This window comes from Malus domestica, chromosome 14 (assembly GCF_042453785.1).
Source record: "Malus domestica chromosome 14, GDT2T_hap1".
Taxonomy (NCBI): Eukaryota; Viridiplantae; Streptophyta; class Magnoliopsida; order Rosales; family Rosaceae; genus Malus; species Malus domestica.
Window position 1 is genome coordinate 5,613,444 of NC_091674.1, and position 19,650 is coordinate 5,633,093.

Sequence of the window (19,650 nt, forward strand, 5' to 3'; positions counted from 1 at the left end):
TGGTTCGATCGTCGGTTTGAAAATTTGAAGCCGGGATGATTAAACTAATCTTGGATCAATTTAAGTTGCTTGGAAGGCCACGGGAGCAGGCTAGGCCACGAGAGTGGGCTGCTCGGCGGGAGCAAGTTAGACCACAGGAAAAGGCTGGGCCACAAAAGTGGGTTGGTCGACAGGAACAGGCTGGGCCACGGGAGTGGGATTTTCGGCGTGTGGCGCACGGGAGGCATGGGCTCGGCTTGGCAACGCTTTGGGCTCGCGTTAGGATTAGAGTGACATGGGTTGGGCCATGGCCATGGTGCCATAAGCCTTGGATAGCACGGCTTAGACAGTGGTGGTAACACCATGGACCTCGCTACGGATGGCTACTATGGTGGCCATTGCGGTGGTTGCCATGATGGAGCTTTCTGGTGGTGATGTCGCTCCACTTATTGTCACGTTTAACCTCGTGGATCGCCGTGTTCCCATCTCTTGAAAATTGGAATTTTTGTTCGTTGAAATTTCTAAATTTGTAGCCATTGTACTTTTCTTTTACGTTTTATCAAAGAATTTTTGCAAATAAAAAATTCTAAAATAAGAACGTATGAAAAATCTACAAATGGACAAGAAAATAGAAAACCTTGGATGCGAGAGTCTTCCACGAGTGTGGGACTTAACTCTCAATGCAAGCACCAATTTGTGGATGCAAATTTCTTCCTCCTTAATCTTGGACAAAATTGTATCTACAAAACAATTAACACCTTTAGTTAAGGCCAAAAGCCTCACATGCCCACAATGAATGGGGGGGGGGGGGGTTTGGCCGAAGAACCTCTCATGCCAAAGTTAGAATTTAGAGAGAAAAGTGTTTGGAGAGTTTTTCGAGTTCTGCAAGAGCGTGGACCTAGGTTTTTAGAGAAAATGGGGTTCAATATATAGAGCATGGCCAGACCCCTTTTGACAAAAGGTGGCTGGCCCTTTGGGGTATTTTTGTGTGAAATGGGTGATTTAATTGGTAATTAATGGATTAATTAGGAATAAATTCATTAATTAGCCGATTGACTCAATTTATATGGAATGTTTTGAAGGTTATGAAATAATTACCTTGTGGAAAATATAAGATGAGGATGAATGAAATAACTTTGAATTTGTTACCTATTTTGGGCATTTTTGACTTGATTGAGGGATGATTGTCTACTGCTCAGGCGTAGGAATCCCGATGTGTCTCGAGGGTAATTTTGTCCTTTTTACCCAAAAATCCACTCGTCGCCTTTTGATTATTTTATCTTACACGAGTTTTTAGCAAAGAAATTAACAATATATAGCCAAAGAATTATACAGGACTATATTAAGAATTAACAACAGCATAAAGAGGAAAATCATTATATGAATATAGCTTGTAAGTTTTAGTACACTGTGTGTAAGAACATCCCAGGTAATATTATTTGCCTCTCGAAAAAAGTAAACTATTATTAGCACTCTAAAAATGTTATTCTGCAATTCAAGTATATTTTTTCACCATAAGTTTTCATATATGAAAGAGTAGCGCTACACTTATCATTTATTTGTACTATTATTTGTACCATCTTTTTACTAGAGGTAGAATCCACCAACACATGTGAATGAAGAATGCATGATGACATTTTTAGAGTGTAGGGTTCACATTATGACCGACATTAATATATTGCATATAAAGCTTTGGGAGAATCAACAATTTGGTTAGTATGGTATCGCATTTCATCTTATATTGTTGTATACGGCGGACCTTTTTGGAGAAATTATTATTTTGTCAGCTTATTGTCTCCTAGCTTGCAACGGTAACATTTTGTGCATCATACATTTTCAGAGAATAAGTTAAATTGTCGTTGCGCCAATATGTTGTGATCAGTACATTGTCGCATAGCAGCTGACACTAAGATACTACACTTTAAACATTTTTAGCACAAATTTTTTTTGGAGAAATAATTTTTTAGTCAACTTATTGTCTCCTAGCTTCCAATTGTAATACATTGTCCATTGTACAGTTTCAGAGAATAAGTTAAACTGTCCTTGTGCTGAGATATTGTGATCAGTGCATTGTTGCATAGCGTCCGACACTAAGATATACTACACGTGAAGTTTATGGTATGGTCACATTTGAGCACACATGATTTTTATCATCAATATGTGAATCTAATTACCCACAGGGAATTTTCTTTGTTTTTCATTTTATCCAATTTTCTAGCCTAATTTATCTTTTTTTGTCGAAGTGATAGAATTTTATTGAAGCCAAATGACAAGGTTTACATCAGCTGCGAGAATATTAAATAAAAAGTTAGGGCATCTCATCCCAAAAAGAGCTTGCCACCATGCTTGGTAGCAAACGAAGCTACCGCGTGGGCAGCAAGGTTGCCATCCTGCGGGACAAACCTGAACTTGACAAAATCAAAATGCATAGCTAAAAAATCAATATCAAACAGCACCCCTTCTAATATTGCATCTCGTTCCATTTGTCTAGTAATCATACGAATCAACAATTGGGAGTCGGACTCCACATCTACCTTTGTACAGCCGCTGTATCTGCAGAACATCATGCTGCCCTCACGACAGCAGCCTCAGCGGCAATGGTTGAGCTGAAAACCAAACTTCCCACGCCGCTCGCTTCAAAATTCCTGCGAAGTCTCTTAACACCCACCCAAAGGTCAAAGCAGTAAACTTTTAGATTGGATTTCTAGGTTGAATTTAGAAAATATTACCGTATGTGATATCGAATTTGAACCTACATCATGAAATCTTGCAAGAAGAGCTTTACCTTCGGTGAGGGAAAACAATGTTGTCGCTAAATTTATCTATTACTAACGAAAATGATTGGTTTTGTTGTTGCCTACTCTACCATTCCAATATGTTACTTTTCGGTGAGAAACGGTTGCTCGAGATAGGAGTGCACTTGGAATTTAATTTCCGATTCCGCTATTAAAATTTTCAATCCAAATCCAAGCGTTTCGAATTCGAATATTTCTAAAAAAAAAAAAAAAAAAAAAAAAAAAAATAGAATTGGAACGCGTTTAGAGATAAATGTCGAATTGTTTCGAGCCTATTACAAAAATGTCGAAGTGTTGTGAGCTTATTTCAATTACCAAAATTCAAATCTTTTTTATATTCTCATACACTACGTTAGCAGAGTATTCGTATTTTAAATGGATTTAAAGGTCATACCATTGTTGTAGCAGACTCGGAGATCATAGTGCCATTAAGGTTTAAATCCAAATGGATTAAATGACTCAAGTTGAGAAAGATTACACAAAATCTCAATGGATTTCCCTTTTTTCAACTGTGCAACTATTTTCTTTCCTTATGAAATAAGAAATCATTTCCCATATTTAGATTTTTTTTTGGTTAAACGATAGATTTTGTTAGATTAGATGTTAGATTAGTTACCGACGGAGTTTGAATCTACGCCGACATGCAAGAATTCAACTCATTTACACGCCTGTTGTAAAGGGTCACTTGCTTTCTATATTTAGATTTTAAAAAGCAAAAAATGTAAAGGAAAGAGAAAAAGAAAAAAAAAAATTCTGTATTGAAATTTGTTCACCCAAATATTTGAGCCCCACCGCCAAGCACAGAAAGAAGAAAAAATCTGGCACTGTAGACGTAACTGAAGTGGCAGATGTTACCATGTTGGCCTGGCCATAAAGAACCGGGAATACAATGACCGAAACATCTACCTGGCTTCGCCAATGGTTGTCAATATCATGGCTCTGAATTTACTGGGATGACTAAAATAAGACTTGATTTGTGCAACACCCAGGTTGAAAGCGTAATCTGCTTAGAATTCTGCTCCCAAACAGCAGAGTATATAGAAACTAACAACAAATGATGTGGAAACATTAGACATAAACTATCAATTTAGCATAAACATTAGATAAGAACTCAATTAATTGTTAAAATTGAAACCAAGAAAATACAAACGTGATAATGATATGGATTATTTTTCAGTTAGACGTACTTACCCAAATGAGCATTAGAAGTAATTGTTGAACCAAATCACAATTGATAATGTATTGATAAGATTTTGGGTGGACAAGTAATCTACTAATGTTATTGATGGCTTATAGACATCTTATTGGAAATTTGCATAAGCAAAAAAACACAAGCTTTGCGTTTGAGCTTTTGGCATTAGAATATAACTGTGACCGACAGGTAAATTTTATGTTGACAGTATAGGCAATGACATTCCAGTTTGGCGCCTAAGAAATAAGAACGGTCTTAATTACTTTAGGCAACGACCACACCAGTCATACTCGCCACACAGATTATTTAGCAAGCCACAATATTGTTTTGCACCAAACGTAAAGTTCTTCTTGGAAAAGTTCACGGCTAATGCTATCGTTTCGTTTAGACGACGGTTCGTGCCTTTAGAGAGATTTTCAGTTTGCAGAGAACAAGTCCGGTACACTAAATGTCATAATACAAGTGATTGGATATTTGGAAGAAAAAAAAATTCTAACCACTAATATTATGATACTTGGTGCACTGAATCGTGTACCCAAAACATACTAAAAAATCTGAATCAAGATCCTCTCTGGATCTCTATCCGGGGATCCTCCGGACCTTCAATCTTAACCGTTCATCCCAATCGAAGGGTTGAGGAATCCAAGCAAAGAGAAACATACATGGAAAACGAACTCGCTAATATGTGGGTTCTTGTAGCAAAATTAAAAAAAAATCCCACGGGCTTATTTTTTGTGTATAATACAAGTTAGGTTTTTTTCTTTTTTTTTCCGTCTTCTTTTTCGGGTTTCTTGCCAAGGGGTTATAGTTTGTTCACAACAAATTAGGGCTTCTTTTCGATTTCACAGTGCTGATTCAAATGTAATCTACAGATACACGATCATGGGTTCTCTATTTTTCCCAGGTTAGTATTTGCAGAGGCAATATACTGAAGGGTAATAATATTAGTTTCACATGCGGCGGAGTCAAGCAAAAACAAGTTCCTTTTTCTAATGTTTTTCAAATTTAATGTTGTTCTTTTCTTTCGGTTAGTGTATAGTGTTCATGTGGTATGATGTGCCTTTTCTTTATTTTTTAGTAAGAGGAGGAGTGGATGGGGAAACCTCCGAGCATTTTCTATTACAAGTGATACTATTTTTTTAAATTATACTAAATTTATCATAATTTATGAGTCCAAAAAGAATATGGGTCACTAAGTATAGAATAGAAAATCTAATAGATTTAGAATGACGATACTGATTCAGTTAAGCTTACATATTTAAAAAATGTTCCTGATCATAGGATTATCAACTAGTTATTGGTTTCGACAAGATAACTGTGTATTGTGTTTATGATAATACGTTTCAAGCTGTACAAGTTTTACTCATTCTTGCTTCTGCTACTGATGTATGGTGCTCAAATTAGACTTTGATGTCCCATCATGTTTGGTGGCGGTTAACAGCCGTGGCTTGAGCTTGGCATCTGACGCTAGGTGCTCGGTATGATGCGTCTCTGTGCTTGATTCAAAGTAACCGACCCTACTTTCTTTGTTCATAGAATTCAATTGGGCTTATCCTAGAGCCTCTATGTTCAATTGGAATTTTTATGCTTTATCTCTAAAATACTGAACATGGGCTCCTATTGATTTATAATGGATCTTAAAAGAACTTGTTTCGGCCCAAAATAATATTATTGGGCCGAGCTTAGGTTTGTGTTCGGTCCAATGCTCTTCCGAAAATACTATGGGTCGTCCAAGCTGTCATAAGCCGCCAATTAGGTCAGCCGAGTCCTGTTGCAGGAAGGATTGATCTGGATAAGAGCAAAGAAGTCGAGGCTTGGTACAACAAGGGAGTTTCAGAATTGAAGGTGTTGGGAATTTAGGAGTGAATATGATTCATTATAGAGCTTGGTTCAGAAACCTATTAGAACTAGGATTGGCCGAATCCTAGTCAGATTAGATTTGGATGTTTTAGTCCGGGCACATCGCTGGTTCGGCCAAGAGTTGGTTCGCTACTATATATATAGAGGGGAATGCATGATTCAAAGGCCCTTCCAATTCAACACACAAACTGCAATGCGCAAACTCTCGCTCTACGTGAAACCTCTCAACAACCTTGAGATTTTTATTTTCCTTTTTCTCCAACACATCTTCGGTTTGGATAAACAGCATTGTGAAGGCAACCGGTGACATCTTTAGTTTGGATAAACAACACCGTTGTCGTAGAATCAGCCGACCCCGGAGCACCTTCAGTTTGGATAAACAGCACTGCGTCGAGGCCGACTAGTTATCTATTCAAGTCTCGGCCAAGAAGGATTTTCGAGTTCAAGTTGGCAGAGGTCATCTTATTAGCCTTCTCAACGAAGTGAGGCGTTACAGATTACTAGGCTTGGCATATTGAACGCCAAATTGTTTTATGATTGGATATTAACAAGTAAGTTTTAAAGTTCGGCATTTTGATGGCCGAACCATGTTTACCATCAAGACATACATCTCTTTTAAGTACTTACGTCCGTATAGTTTGGTACCAGTTCGGCGTGCTTACACTCTTACGAATATAATCAAGGTGACCGAATGCAGCGTCAACGATCCATAAACTTCACAAGACTAGCAGCCTTGTCTTCAGGCTCTAGAACCCGAAGGCCGAGACGTGTTATTTCTTTGGTAGCAGTCGCAAGATCAAGAAGTCAGCAGCGTGCTCAACACAACATCAACACATTTTACTCCCTGACTGAGCTTGGCATACGAGTTGGCACGCCCCGCATACAACTGAATGACTTAGTTAGCTTATTAATTCCTAGGCCTGCGCGTCACGTAGGCTTTGTAGTTTTTAGGGTCAACATTTTGGCACGCCCAGTGGGACGAAGTGCTAAAACTATGAATTTCATGCCAATTAAGACACGGTTAATAAAAAAGAAAGCAGTCATGGGAAAATCAACAACCAACCTGCTAGTCTAGAGTTCAGGACAAAATTTTCCATAGGCACAAAATCCTCTTGCTACCGTGACACCTAAAGCTACAAGTGCATCGCGCCGGGAAAATGAAGCTTGTCTCAGCGGTCAGCCTCGTAATGCAAAAGTCCCTAACAAAACCACAGGTGTTTTCATTGAAGGGATAGTGGACAACTACGATGAAGATGGTGGTGAAGGCTATGATCCACCGACTAGGTCGTTTCTTCACAGACGACTTGACGAGTAGTCCTGGCAGGTTGAACAGACAGTCAGCTGAGAAGTAGATAGTTTAGATGAGATGATACACAATAATGGTGATACACACACCAGATTGCTTGACCTATTGGTTAGTAAAGCCTACGAAGATGAACCCGTCGATCATTCTCGATAATTTCCACAAAGGAATAAGCTTTTACCAACATTACAAGCCGAGCCAGGATCTGCTCAGCTCAAATGACCTACTTCGAGAAAAGAGGGGGATCAAGCAGTAAATCAGACGGATCTAACCAGAGCACGGAAATAGCATCCGTCAATATGACCGAAGTCCAAAGAATGATCGATTCAGCCTTAAAGAAGGGGCCGAAGTTTCCAAAGTTCATTCATCTATATCCCGCATTCGTGGAAAAATTTGAATATCCCAAGGGCTTCAAAATTCCAGACTTCAGTCTTTTCATCGAAGAATCATCCCTATCATTATTAAAACACGTAGCCTATTTCACTGCTCAATATGGGGATGTTAATAACTACTTTCATAAGCTACGTTTTTTTTATTTTTTGCTAACCGGCTCAGCCTTCGCATGGTATATCAATCTCCTACCCAACTCTATCCAAAGTTGAGAGGAATTAGTTGAGAAATTTCATGAGCAATTATATCGGCCAGGGATGGATGTATCAGTGTCCTCCTGAGACACGATGGCTCAAGCCTCTGACAAATCACTGATGAAATATCTTATGAGGGTTAAATCAGCCAGAAATTGGTGCCGAGTACCTCTTCCTGAAGTCGAGTTCGTTAAGATCGTTCTAAACGGCCTCGATGTAGAGTACAAAAAGAAATTCCTGGGGGCGAACTTCTGTGACATGTACGAACTAGCTTAACATGTCGAGCAATACAACTATTTACTCCGAGAATAGAACATTTCGAAGTCCCCGTCCCGAGAAACAATTTACATAAACTCCACGGGCAGTTATGCGTTAGCCGAATCTGAAGAATATGCCAGTATAGACGCGATTGAGATAGTAATCGACAAACCATACATATGTAAGGCGTTAGCTCATGCTAATCCCAAAGATGCCAAAACTCGTTCGGCCCCTGAAAGGTCTACTGCCAAAATGTCAAAAGTTTATACTTTCGACATTACTAAGGCCGACACCATTTTCGATCAATTGCTACTTGCCAAAGTTATCAAACTTTGGTAGGGGCATAATATCCCCAAGGCCGAAGAACTGAAGGGAAAAATGTATTGCAAGTACTGTAACTTGAACAAACACACAACAAACAACTGCGTCGTATTTTGAGATGCCATCCAAAGCTGGATTGACAACGGTAAACTCAAGTTTCCAGAAAAGAAAATAGGTGTCGACACTAATCCATTTCTTACAGGGACGGTGAGTATGGTAGATGCTCATCTACTTAGGGATAAAGGAAAAGGAAAGGCCAATTTCGTTCCAATGTGACACGTCCCAAAACAGAATTGTCAGCTATGATTAAAAATTGATTTGTTCTCAAACGAGCCACCTCAAGATTTAATCAGATCGGTCGTTGTCAAATCAATGTCAAGCTTCAGCGCTGAGGAAGCTGACGAGCCGACAGTCATGTGTAGTTGTTGCAAAGCAAACGTCGTTTTAACTAAGCTAAAAGAAGAGCCACTACAGATGGCAGTACTTCAAACGCCCACAACCGTGGTGACATCCCAAAAAACACTTAGAGCAGGTCAACGTCATAAGGTATTCAATAGGCTTGGTCCTCAAACGCAAGATACCAAGCGGTCATTGGCTAGACGTTGCCTTGATTTTGACATGCCGTTCTATAACCAAGATTATTATGCATGCAACTCTGGTAGTTCAAGATCACCCATGAACCAACGCACTTTTAGGCCCCTTGAGCCACGTGACCAATGCTGATATACCTTTCATTCCCCTAGTGGTTTATACACCACGTTCTAAGTCGTAGAAATGTCGGCGTTAAAGAATGGATTGTATGGCCTACCGACAAGTAGCCCAAGAAACTTCGGCCCCCAAGTGGCAGCCGAAGGAAAAAACCAATAATGACGATGAACGACAACCTCCGACTATTATGACAAAGTTGCTTCAAGGAAAACATATGATCAATCATGATTTTGAAACCACAATTAAGGAATCCGAAAAGCAGATCAAACTTCTTCTTCGACCAGGGGAGATGAAAGCTCGTCTCAAGTACTTCCGAAAGGAAGCCGAGAATAAACTTCTTCTGGCACCTATACCGGAATCGTTGATCAAAGTCAGAAAAAATCTACATCTACCGTTCCTCAGGGAGGCTTTAGGGTACATTCGAGAGTTTCATAGAATGCATTCGGCTAATGACTTATACGGTTTGCCGAAAGCATGCCAAGATATTATCGATCTCGTTCTAACTTGTCTAGATGTGGAACGAATCATCCAAAAAACTTCGGACCCGGGGTTTAAAGCTAGGTTCCAACATATACATGAGGCCCAAGTCATTGGCTTTGATGTCGATCCATATACTAATATTGATGCAGCTAAGCTTCCCTTCTCTTTCGAGGACCTTGGATATTTGTGGTACCATTTTGAAGTATTTTCAACCTCTCTCTTTTCGACTTTACGACCAATGAAACAAACTGTGTCACACGATTAAATAATTACCTTGACACCAGATGCCTGAATCATGTATCAGGAGCAAGCTCGTGTCACGACACAGATCTTGGACCTGATTTTGATTTCAGAAGAACCCGAGATCGATGAACGGAATGAGAAAACTCCTGTAGACATATCATAAGAACCTACTCCGGCGACAACTGAGGAAGGAGAAACTGATACTCCCTATGAAAATCCAGAAGAAGAAGAAGATCACGACCTGATGAGCCATTTCGTCCTTGACAACATGACAATCAGTATGGTCCATGTCTTATTTACCAATTTATAGCCAACCACGTCCTAACCAAATTCCTTAGACAGCGATATAGTTGTTCAAGAAGCCACGTAAGTTGACTTTATGGCTGTTGAGGAAATCGAGCTCGTAACGAAGAAAGATAAGCTCATAGCGGCTCTCTCCGAATTATTTCCTCGCTTGTCATCAGTTAATCTCCATCATTTGAAGTCGTTTTATGTTACAACACACATCAAGGGGTATCCAGATTCCAAAATCTTCGTCGACTGTGGCGCGGCGATCAATATCATGCCCGTCTCTATCATAAAGACACTACGTCACTCTAACAATGAACTTATTCCATCAGGGATCACCATGAGTAGTTTCGTCGGTGACAAGTCCCAGACCAAAGGGGTACTTCCATTAGAAATAAATATCACAGGTCCGAATCACATGGCCGAGTTCTTCATAGTCGATTCAAAGACTGAATATAACGCATTGCTTGATCAAGACTGGATACATCAAACAGGTTGTATTCCATCATCTTTATATCAAGTTCTCATTTTTTTTAACGGTAAATCGGTCGTGGTTCATCTAGCAGACAATCAGCTGTTCGAAGCTAACATGATCCAGGCACGTTACTATGACGACCACATTGGCAACATCACCTTGCATGGTTTTAACAATGAATGACTGCTAACGTGGATTTCAGTTCAGAATGCCATCAAGGTTGGCGTCGAGACTGTGCACTAGGATTTGACAAGACTCGGGTTGGCTAACCTCATTACTGAGCCCAATGTCTAACACTAAACAGGCCGAGCGACGAGCCGCAACTTCATCTACCATGGAACGACTGCTGGCCTACTGGTATACTATTTCTAAACAACCAAATTCAATCGTAAACCTCGTGGAGTTTCTCGTCGACTGAGATAATGGTCTCGTCATTTCCTTTGACAAAGTCCAAGTTGTCCCGGCCGAGCTCAAAGACAGTAAGCCCTAAGTCAATGACCCATTAGTGGAAATAAATGTTGGAACGGCCGATGACCCTCAGCCATTATTTATTAGTGCTTTGTTACCCCAATCCATGAAAACCAACTTTTGTAAGTTACTACACGAATTTAAAGATTGTTTTCCTTGGAGTTACCATGAGATGCCTGGTCTAAATCAAACTCTTATCGAGCATGAATTACATATCAAAGCTAGCTGTAAGCCTTTTCGCCAACCCCCTCGGCGATTCTCGACCGAAGTGCAACTCGGCATAAAAGACAAACTAGTTCGACTTTTAAAAGCCGGGTTTATTATGACCACTCAATACATCGAATGGTTAGCGAATATCGTACCGATGTTAAAGAAAAGCGATGCTCTACGCATTTACATCGATTTTCGTAATCTGAATTTGGCAACTTCTAAAGATTTATTAATTGATGCTACGGCTAATCATGAAATGTTGTCCTTCATGGACGGCCATGTTGGTTACAACCAGATTTTTATCGCCGAAGCCGATGTTCACAAAACTGCTTTTTGTTGCCCAGGGGCACTCGGAACTTACGAATGGGTAGTCATGCCATTCAGCCTTAAAAATGCTAGAGCCACATACCAACATGCTATGAATGCCATATGTCATGACCTGGTTGGCATGGTCATAGAAGTGTATATCAATGATGTGGTAGTTAAATCAAAGTGCCGCTAAACGCATCTAGAAGATCTTCAGCAAGATTTCTTTCGTATGCGCCGACATAATCTCAGAATGAACTCGGCCAAATACGCATTCGGCATATCGGCCAACAATTTCTTGGGTTTTCTGGTACATCATCGTGGCATTGAGGTAGACGAAAATAAAGCTCGCACGATCATTAACACTCTACCTCCGATGACCAAGAAGCCACTTCAGTCTTTACTTGACCAAGAAGCATTCTCTACGCCTTTGAAACTCAAAGATTCGGACAAGTTCGAGTGGCGGGAAAACCATCAAGCGACTTTTACACAATCAAGGTTTCCCATACAACTCCACCCGTCTTCGTACCGCCTCGGTGTGGTAAACCTCTTAAGCTATACATTTCGGTGGCCAAGGAGTCCATCGGTTACCTCCTTGCATAAGGCAACGATGTCAGGCGTGAGCAGGCCATCATTTATCTCAGTCGGAATCTTAACTCACTTGAAATCAATTATTCAGCCATAGAAAAACTCTGCTTGGCTTTACTCTTTGCCACGTCTAAACTCCGGCATTACGTGCTCCCTTCCATCACTCCGATCATCGCCCAAACCGATGTTATTTGATATATGCTCACTCGACCAATGGTCAAAAGCCGAATTAGAAAATGGAAAATGGCACTGTCCGAATTCAGTTTGCAATACGTGGCACAAAATGCCGTCAAAGGGTAAGCATTAGCCGATTTCTTGGTTTAACATCCTTCTCTATATGGTTTTGGGGGCAATGACGTCGAAATCAGCATGATGGAAACAAGTGATAATTATTGGACGATGTATTTTGATGGTTCCAGTACTTCAGCCTCGTTAGGCGTTGGGATCGTCATTCAATCCCCAGATAGACACCATTGGTATTTCTCTTTAAAGCTTGATTTTGATTGTACAAATAATCAGGCCGAATACAAAGCCTTTATTATCAGCCTCAACATCCTTCACGATTTGAGGGCAGCCCGCGTACTTGTCCTCGACCATTCGAAACTTATGATTAACTATGGAACATTATGTTGCATGAGTTGTACTCTGATGCCCTATCACATGGTTGCCAGCTATTTGGTTGAGTCGTTTGTTGGTATCACTTTCAAACACATCTCCAGTGGTCGAAACACCGATGCAGACGAACTGGCTCAAATAGCATTTGGAGCACAACTCTTAGGAGGCACGCTAGGCGAGGCGATACTTGTAATACGACAATCGCACCCGGCCTTGGTTCATCAACAAGTTCTCCAACACGACCACGTGATCTATACACGAGTGATGTCTTTACCTTCTGACAGGATTTTTAGTACCTGTGCAAATAGGTTAAAATAATTGAAAATACTTGCAAGAATACAAAGTAATTGTAGTAAAGATGCTCATACAAGGTAGTTGTCCCCAAAGATTGTTTGACTAATTTGTAATTAAACTAACTCTTAATTAATTATTAAAAAAGATTTTATCAAAGATTTGAGATTTATGATTTTAAAAAGATTAGATAAACAATAAAAGAAATCTGAAAGTTGGAAATAATGGCAGCAAAGAAGAAAAATGTTTTTAAATTAAAATCAATTAAGGGAAATCTAGGGTTTAGCCGTCACCGTCACAATCCTATACAATTCTATCAGTTACTTATGAATTTCCACATACATGCTTTGAAGGTTAGGTTTTCCTAATGTATATTTTCCTTGTGATGTTCAAGCGAAAACATATATCTAACATGCAATCCGTCTGTGATGTTCAGATCAAATATAAACATGCAAGATTCATTAAGTTTCATGAAAAACCATGCAACCCTTAAGAGCATGATGTTCGCCTTAAGTGAACTTACAATTACTAATCATAAGAAGCTTTCCTCAATTTCAGGGTGATGTTCGAACAAAAATTGCATCAAAATACTTGTCTAAATATCCTAATGGTGATCAGCCATTAAAATACATAGATAGTTTTAATCGTGGTGATTAATAATTCAAAGTAAGCATGCATCCATTCATAAGCAAGTTAATAAAATTACATATTCATGCTAAGGCTCATGGCCTTGTTCTAGCAAAATGAATTAGTTACACATACTCATAATAAAAATCAAAGAAAATATCATTAGAATGAATAAGAATGAAAACACCTTGAAGTAGAAAATCTCCAGGAACACTAGCAATTATTCTCTGTCTCCAAAGTTGCATAAAAGAAAGCGTAGCCAAAAACTAAGAACGGCAAAGCCATATATTTGCTAAGCCATTGCATAAACCCTAAGACATAGGTCTCTTATTCCAACTAGGAAACTAAATAATAATAATAATATAACTTAGAAAATAGAGTTTTAATTAAACTAGGACAATCTGCACAGAAACTGTCCAGCCATGTTTTAACCTCAAATATCCTCCAAATCTGGCCCAAGATAGCTTGTTTTAAAGATAAGAACGTTCTGAACTCATCTGCAGAAGGCTACAAACCCATCCGATGTCATCTTGGGCTCTAGAAGTGCAATTCAAGCCCAAAACATCACTATTCCAGCATTGTGCATCGCTCCTTTATTTATTCGCCAGGAAATCACCACTTGGTGGAAAAATCTGATATTTTGACAGGATCAATCCAAGTGACTCACAAATGTCTTCCAACTAGAATTACTCCAAAATTCGTCCATTTGATCTTGTTTTGCTCCAGAGGAAGTCGAAAGTCCTATATCAAAAATACAACCAAAGTATCAAAATTCTTCCAAAATATTAACCAAAATATACTAAGAATAGGGTTAAATATATAATATAAAATCTACTCATCAAAATACCCTAAAACTTAGCTTTTTGCTTGTCCTCAAGCAAAACAAATCTAGAAAACAAGAATAAAATCTAATGAACTCAAAAAACTTAAATAAAACCTAGCTAAAACATAAAATTTCAGTTTCAAGTTGCAATCCATAGAAAATATTAAAAATCAGAAAATCTTTTCAAAAGTTCCAACCAATCCCACCACAAAGTCTAAGCCATTTAAAATCAATTAGAAAGAATTCGCAAACTTCATTTTGTGTAAAGTGAATCATCATGGTCAAAGAGATTCGACTAAAACTCTTACCTCTCATCCCTTTTATTTAATCATTCACACACTTATATAATCATTCTTTTTTTTTTCTTTTCGAAATTTTGTTTTCTCTTTTTTTTTTTCTTCATATAATCTTTTTAAGTAACAGTAGTGGTCGTGCAATGTTGTTTCCCTTAAGTTTTCGATCCAACCCATGTAGCGAGCTTTAGGTCAATGGCTCCCAAACCTTAAGGCTTTAGGGCACTAGGTGTAGAACACCCCTAATGACTTATTAACTCGAGTTGAAAAGGCTACGAAACCAACTAACCACCCTACCCCATGCCAAAACTCTACTGTTTAATGCGAGAATCACTGCTGATTAGGCAGGACTGGCTCGGTTACTAGGCAAAGCCTCGGGTGGATCAATTATTACTTTGTAACACATACTAACTTTATTTTATATAGAACAAAAATATAAATACACTTAGACAAAAAGTAAGTGTTTCAATCTCACTCCCCACAAACCATGTTGGTGTGATGTGCAAATTTCAAAGTATAATTCACGAATTAGTGTCTAAGTAACGATAAATAGAAAAGACGCTACTGTGGGATTCACCTTCACTATGTCCATTTGTTCTAATGTTTAAAATAATATATGGATATTAACTTAAAAACGAATATTTTTTAACTGACACAAAAAAAATATTAAAAAAATAAAAATTTTCTTATTTCCCATCCCAAACTTAAATCACACACTGTCCTCAAGGTGTGAAAAATAAAATAAAGAAATTGGAAAAAATATTAAGGCCTAAAATAAAACATAAAGCTGCTAGCAAAAATAAAGAAAAGAACTTAAGAAAAATAGAAAGCAATAAAAGAAAAAAAGAAAAAGGACACACCTGGGATCGAACACAAGAAGACGTGGGATAGAAGGCTTTGATTCGCGCACATGCATGCACACTCGTGTATAGCTGTCGGACGGAAGGCCTGGCAATTGCTGCTGGATCGCAAAGAATGAACAAAAGGAGCAGCCCACTTGTTATAAGGTCGGGCCGATAGCTCTCATACCACAGCCCACTTGGTTGCACTCATAGAAAGAAACCCTAGCTATCTTTATTCCAACATAGGATGCTCTCCTCAATTGTCTCGAGCCCAGAGCCAAACGGTTATCTGCATGTCCTTGACCTCAGAGCCGAACGGCTCTCCCTCTCTTATTTTCAAACCAACCCGTGAAGAAAAAAATTAATAATTAATATTCCCAATATAACAGGTCCCTATGTCTATTACTCTTTCAAACCTTCAACCACTCTTCCTCTCGAAATGAGATATGTATCTCAAGCCTTCTCTCTCTTTAATATCAGAAAATGCTCTCATTTCTCCAACCTCAAGCCCAACAACAACCACACCTCCATCCAAGATTGGCATCCTCGCTCTTTCGCTTCTTCATTTCTCTGAAAAAAATTCAAGAGCCTTCTCTCTCTTTACACCTGAACCTTTAGTTGCCCAATCCTCTAGCCATCACAAAATCACATTGAGATTGTCATCATCATCATTCCCTGAGCAAAGATATGCTCAGAAAACAGAGATTGGAGTGCAAATCAAGACCATTTTGAACATGCAACGGTAAGCACCTCCCATTCTGTGCAATATACATATTTTTTAGCTTGCAAAGAAACTCTAAGAGATAATTTTGTTTTCCCTGTGATTCGTCTCTGTACAAGCTCACACTGAAGGACTTCTGTGGTAGGAGCTGGAGATCCGCAAGGAAAATGAAGAGAAGTGGGAAGAACATGCAGATAACACGGATCCATGAACTTGAAACGCCCAGATCTTTGAACATAGGTTCAGTATAACCCATCCTCCTCCAATTTTTGCTGTTTACATGCCAAACAGTCTAAGAAAACTGAATGCATTGATGCCTCTGTTCCATCTTGTGAAGGTAATGCTAGATCCGTAAGAAAACTCTTAACAAATGGACTCAAACTACAACTTGAGCTCGCAGATCCGAAAGCAAAGGTATAGATCTGCACTCACCAATGTTCAGTCTTGATTTTTTTTTATTATTTTCTTTCTTTGAAAACCGAAACATAATTCATTGTAGACTCAATAATTAAAAATAAGCCCTTATGATTGGATCTGGATGGAACAGAATAATGTGAGACCGAATGTGACTTCAAACCAAAACTTTAAGGACCCCAGATCCTGTTAACAATGTGATAAACAAGAGGACTAAAAGGACTGCATACTACATATTTGAACTTAATAATTGCATGTTGTATTCTTGCAAGGTACAAGACTTAAATCGATAATCACAAGGATGAAGGTCCACCATACCGTAACGATCCATGAATCTGAAGGTAGTCTTTTGCATTGATCTAGAACTAGATCTGCACTTGGAAACCCCCAAACTTAAATGCTATCATAAAGATCTGTTGAGTTTATATCTAATGTTCAAAGTTTATGTGTTTATAGATTCGAATAGTTCAGCACGGCACAAAATTAACTGGAGCTACTGGGAAGCCAAGAAAATCCCAGATGCGCATTTGCATAGGTATAATCCCCGAACTTGCTTCATATTTCCTTCATTGATTTATGCTTTAAGTAATTGATGTGGTTGATAGTAAAGTAGACTTGCTGCTGGGTGCATCCAGTACTTTCATTTCAGTCTTTTGTTTGTGCCTAAAATGTTTTGAAACCAATCTGCATATTCGTAGACTTGTGTATCAGATTCACATAGATACTGCTAGAAAAAGATAAATTAAAAACAAAATATTTTTGTAGTTTTCATTTTTTTTTTTTATGTTTTCAGTTTCAGTTTTTTTATTTTTATTTTTTATATTTATTTTTTTATTTGCATAGTAAGTGAAACAAATAGTAACAAAATTAACAACCATAAAATACTTGACCGAATTTAAAAGAAACTAAAAAGAGTAGGGATAGAAAATTGGGTTGCCTCCCAACAAGCGCTTTAGTTAACGTCCATACCTAGACATTGCTGAAGGCTAGTGATCAAGTTGCTTGTTCCTTCAGAGTAGATGACTCACTTGCACTAAACTTCCTTAGAAATGACTTTAGTAAATACTTCTTGACCTTGAGCACACAACCCTTGCCTTTTGTTTCAATGTCCACGTTACCATTTTGAAAAACCTGCTTAACCATATAAGGGCCTTTCCACTAAGACTCTTGTCTCCCTGGAATTAATTTAAAACTGGAATTCAACAACCACACATTTTTACCAGTCTGTAATTTCTTAAAATTTGGGCTGCCTTGCAACTTTTTATGTTTTTTCTTACTGTTAATCAGTTGAACATCATGCTGCACACTTTGCTGTTGTATTTTAGGACTTATGCAATCACGAATCAAATTTGGAGGCTTTATGGATAAATGGTCAGTTGATGATCTGGTCATAAACTCGGTACTAGGTAAACCATGTAATGCATCAACACGCATGCATTCTTGCTTTTCACCTGGATGTGTGGTAGCTTCAAACAACCTAAAAACAATTGTTTAATCTTCAACCTGGAATTTTAATGTTCCGGCTTCAACGTCAATAAGAGTACGGGTTGTTACCATGAAAGGCCGACCTAAAATGATGAGTGTTTTCAAATCCAAATCCATGTCTAGAACCATAAAATCAGCTGGCAAGAATAAATTATCCACCTTTACAATAACATCTTCAATGACCCCTCTAGGATAGGTAATTGAACAATCTACCAATTGAATAATGCTGGAGTTGGCTTCAGCTCACCTTCACCTAAACATTTAAAAACAGAATAAGGCATTAAGTTTACACTAGCACCTAAATCAATTAAAGCACTACTAAAATCACAATTTTCAATGGTGCAAGAGATAGTAAAACTCCCTGGATCTTTCTTCTTTGGAGGCAATTTATGCAATAAGACAGCGTTACACTGTTCTGTTAGCACATTTTTTTTCTAACTCAATAAGCTTTCTTTTCTTACTGCAAACATCCTCAAAATTTTGGAATAGAAAGGAATCTTTCTAATGGCTTCCAACAATGGCAAATTAATATGAACTTTAGCCAAAGTTTGCATAAAATCTTTTAACTGATGATCCTTAGCCTTTGGAATCAATCTTTTTGGGTATGGTGTTGGAGGCTCATAACCACGTTCAAGAGTTTGCACTGAGGGAATGTTAGATTCTGCCAGGTTGTGTTCTGCTGCAATTTTAATAATTGTTTTTTATGTTTTTGTTGTTGGCTGCACAACACTAATTTCTTCATTTGTTCGGTTGTCATAACTCTTTCCAGATCTCAAAGTCCTTATTGCACAACAATCTTTTGTGCCTATTAGTTTTGGAACTGTTTGGCTGGGAAATTTCCCTTTTTCTTTCTGTGATCTGTGCAGCAAGCTGTCCAAATTGTTGCTCCAAACTTTTAATTGATGCTTCAACATTTTGAATTCTTTGATTGCTGCCATCCATGAATGATTGAGTTGTTGCTGCTAATTTAGTAAGTTAATCTTCCAAAGATGGTTTGGATGGAATAAATGGTTTTTGTGTATTCTGGAATGGTTTTGCATTATTCTGATTGTCACCCCATTTGAAATTAGGGTGATCCCTCCATCTTGGATTGTAATGAGTTGCATATGCATCATTCATAGGCCTTTGATAACTGTTCTTCATATTAACATGTTGCTCAACAAGCTCCGAGGATTCTTTATGCGGGCAACCCATTATATCGTGTGTAACCATGCTGCAAACTGTTGGTATAGGTGGCTGTTGTTTGTGGAATTTGCAATTTGTTTTAGAATAATATCAAACTTTGCATCCATTTTCTTCTCCATTTTTTCTATTTGTGCAGACATGTTAGGAGAACCTGCTAATAACTCAAAAATACCCCTTTTCTGTGAATGTTATGCTGCCCACTGTTGAGATTTTGTAGCCATCATATCAAATAATTCAAATGCCTCCCTTGCAAATTTATTTGACAACGATCCTCCAGCTGAGGCATTAACATGGCT

General features: G+C 38.4%; 1 long non-coding RNA gene across 2 annotated transcripts; it reads left to right on the plus strand.

The window, feature by feature from the left end:
• The first annotated feature begins 15,966 nt into the window (after positions 1-15,966).
• On the plus strand, positions 15,967-19,383 carry LOC139191372 (uncharacterized). 2 transcript variants are annotated; one of them, XR_011575403.1, is made up of 6 exons: positions 15,967-16,291; positions 16,390-16,510; positions 16,608-16,684; positions 16,957-17,025; positions 17,141-17,219; positions 18,010-19,383. It is a non-coding gene; the product is annotated as an uncharacterized lncRNA (long non-coding RNA). The 2 variants fall into 2 exon arrangements; XR_011575402.1 differs by having other exon boundaries at positions 17,141-19,383.
• Positions 19,384-19,650: the final 267 nt, after the last annotated feature.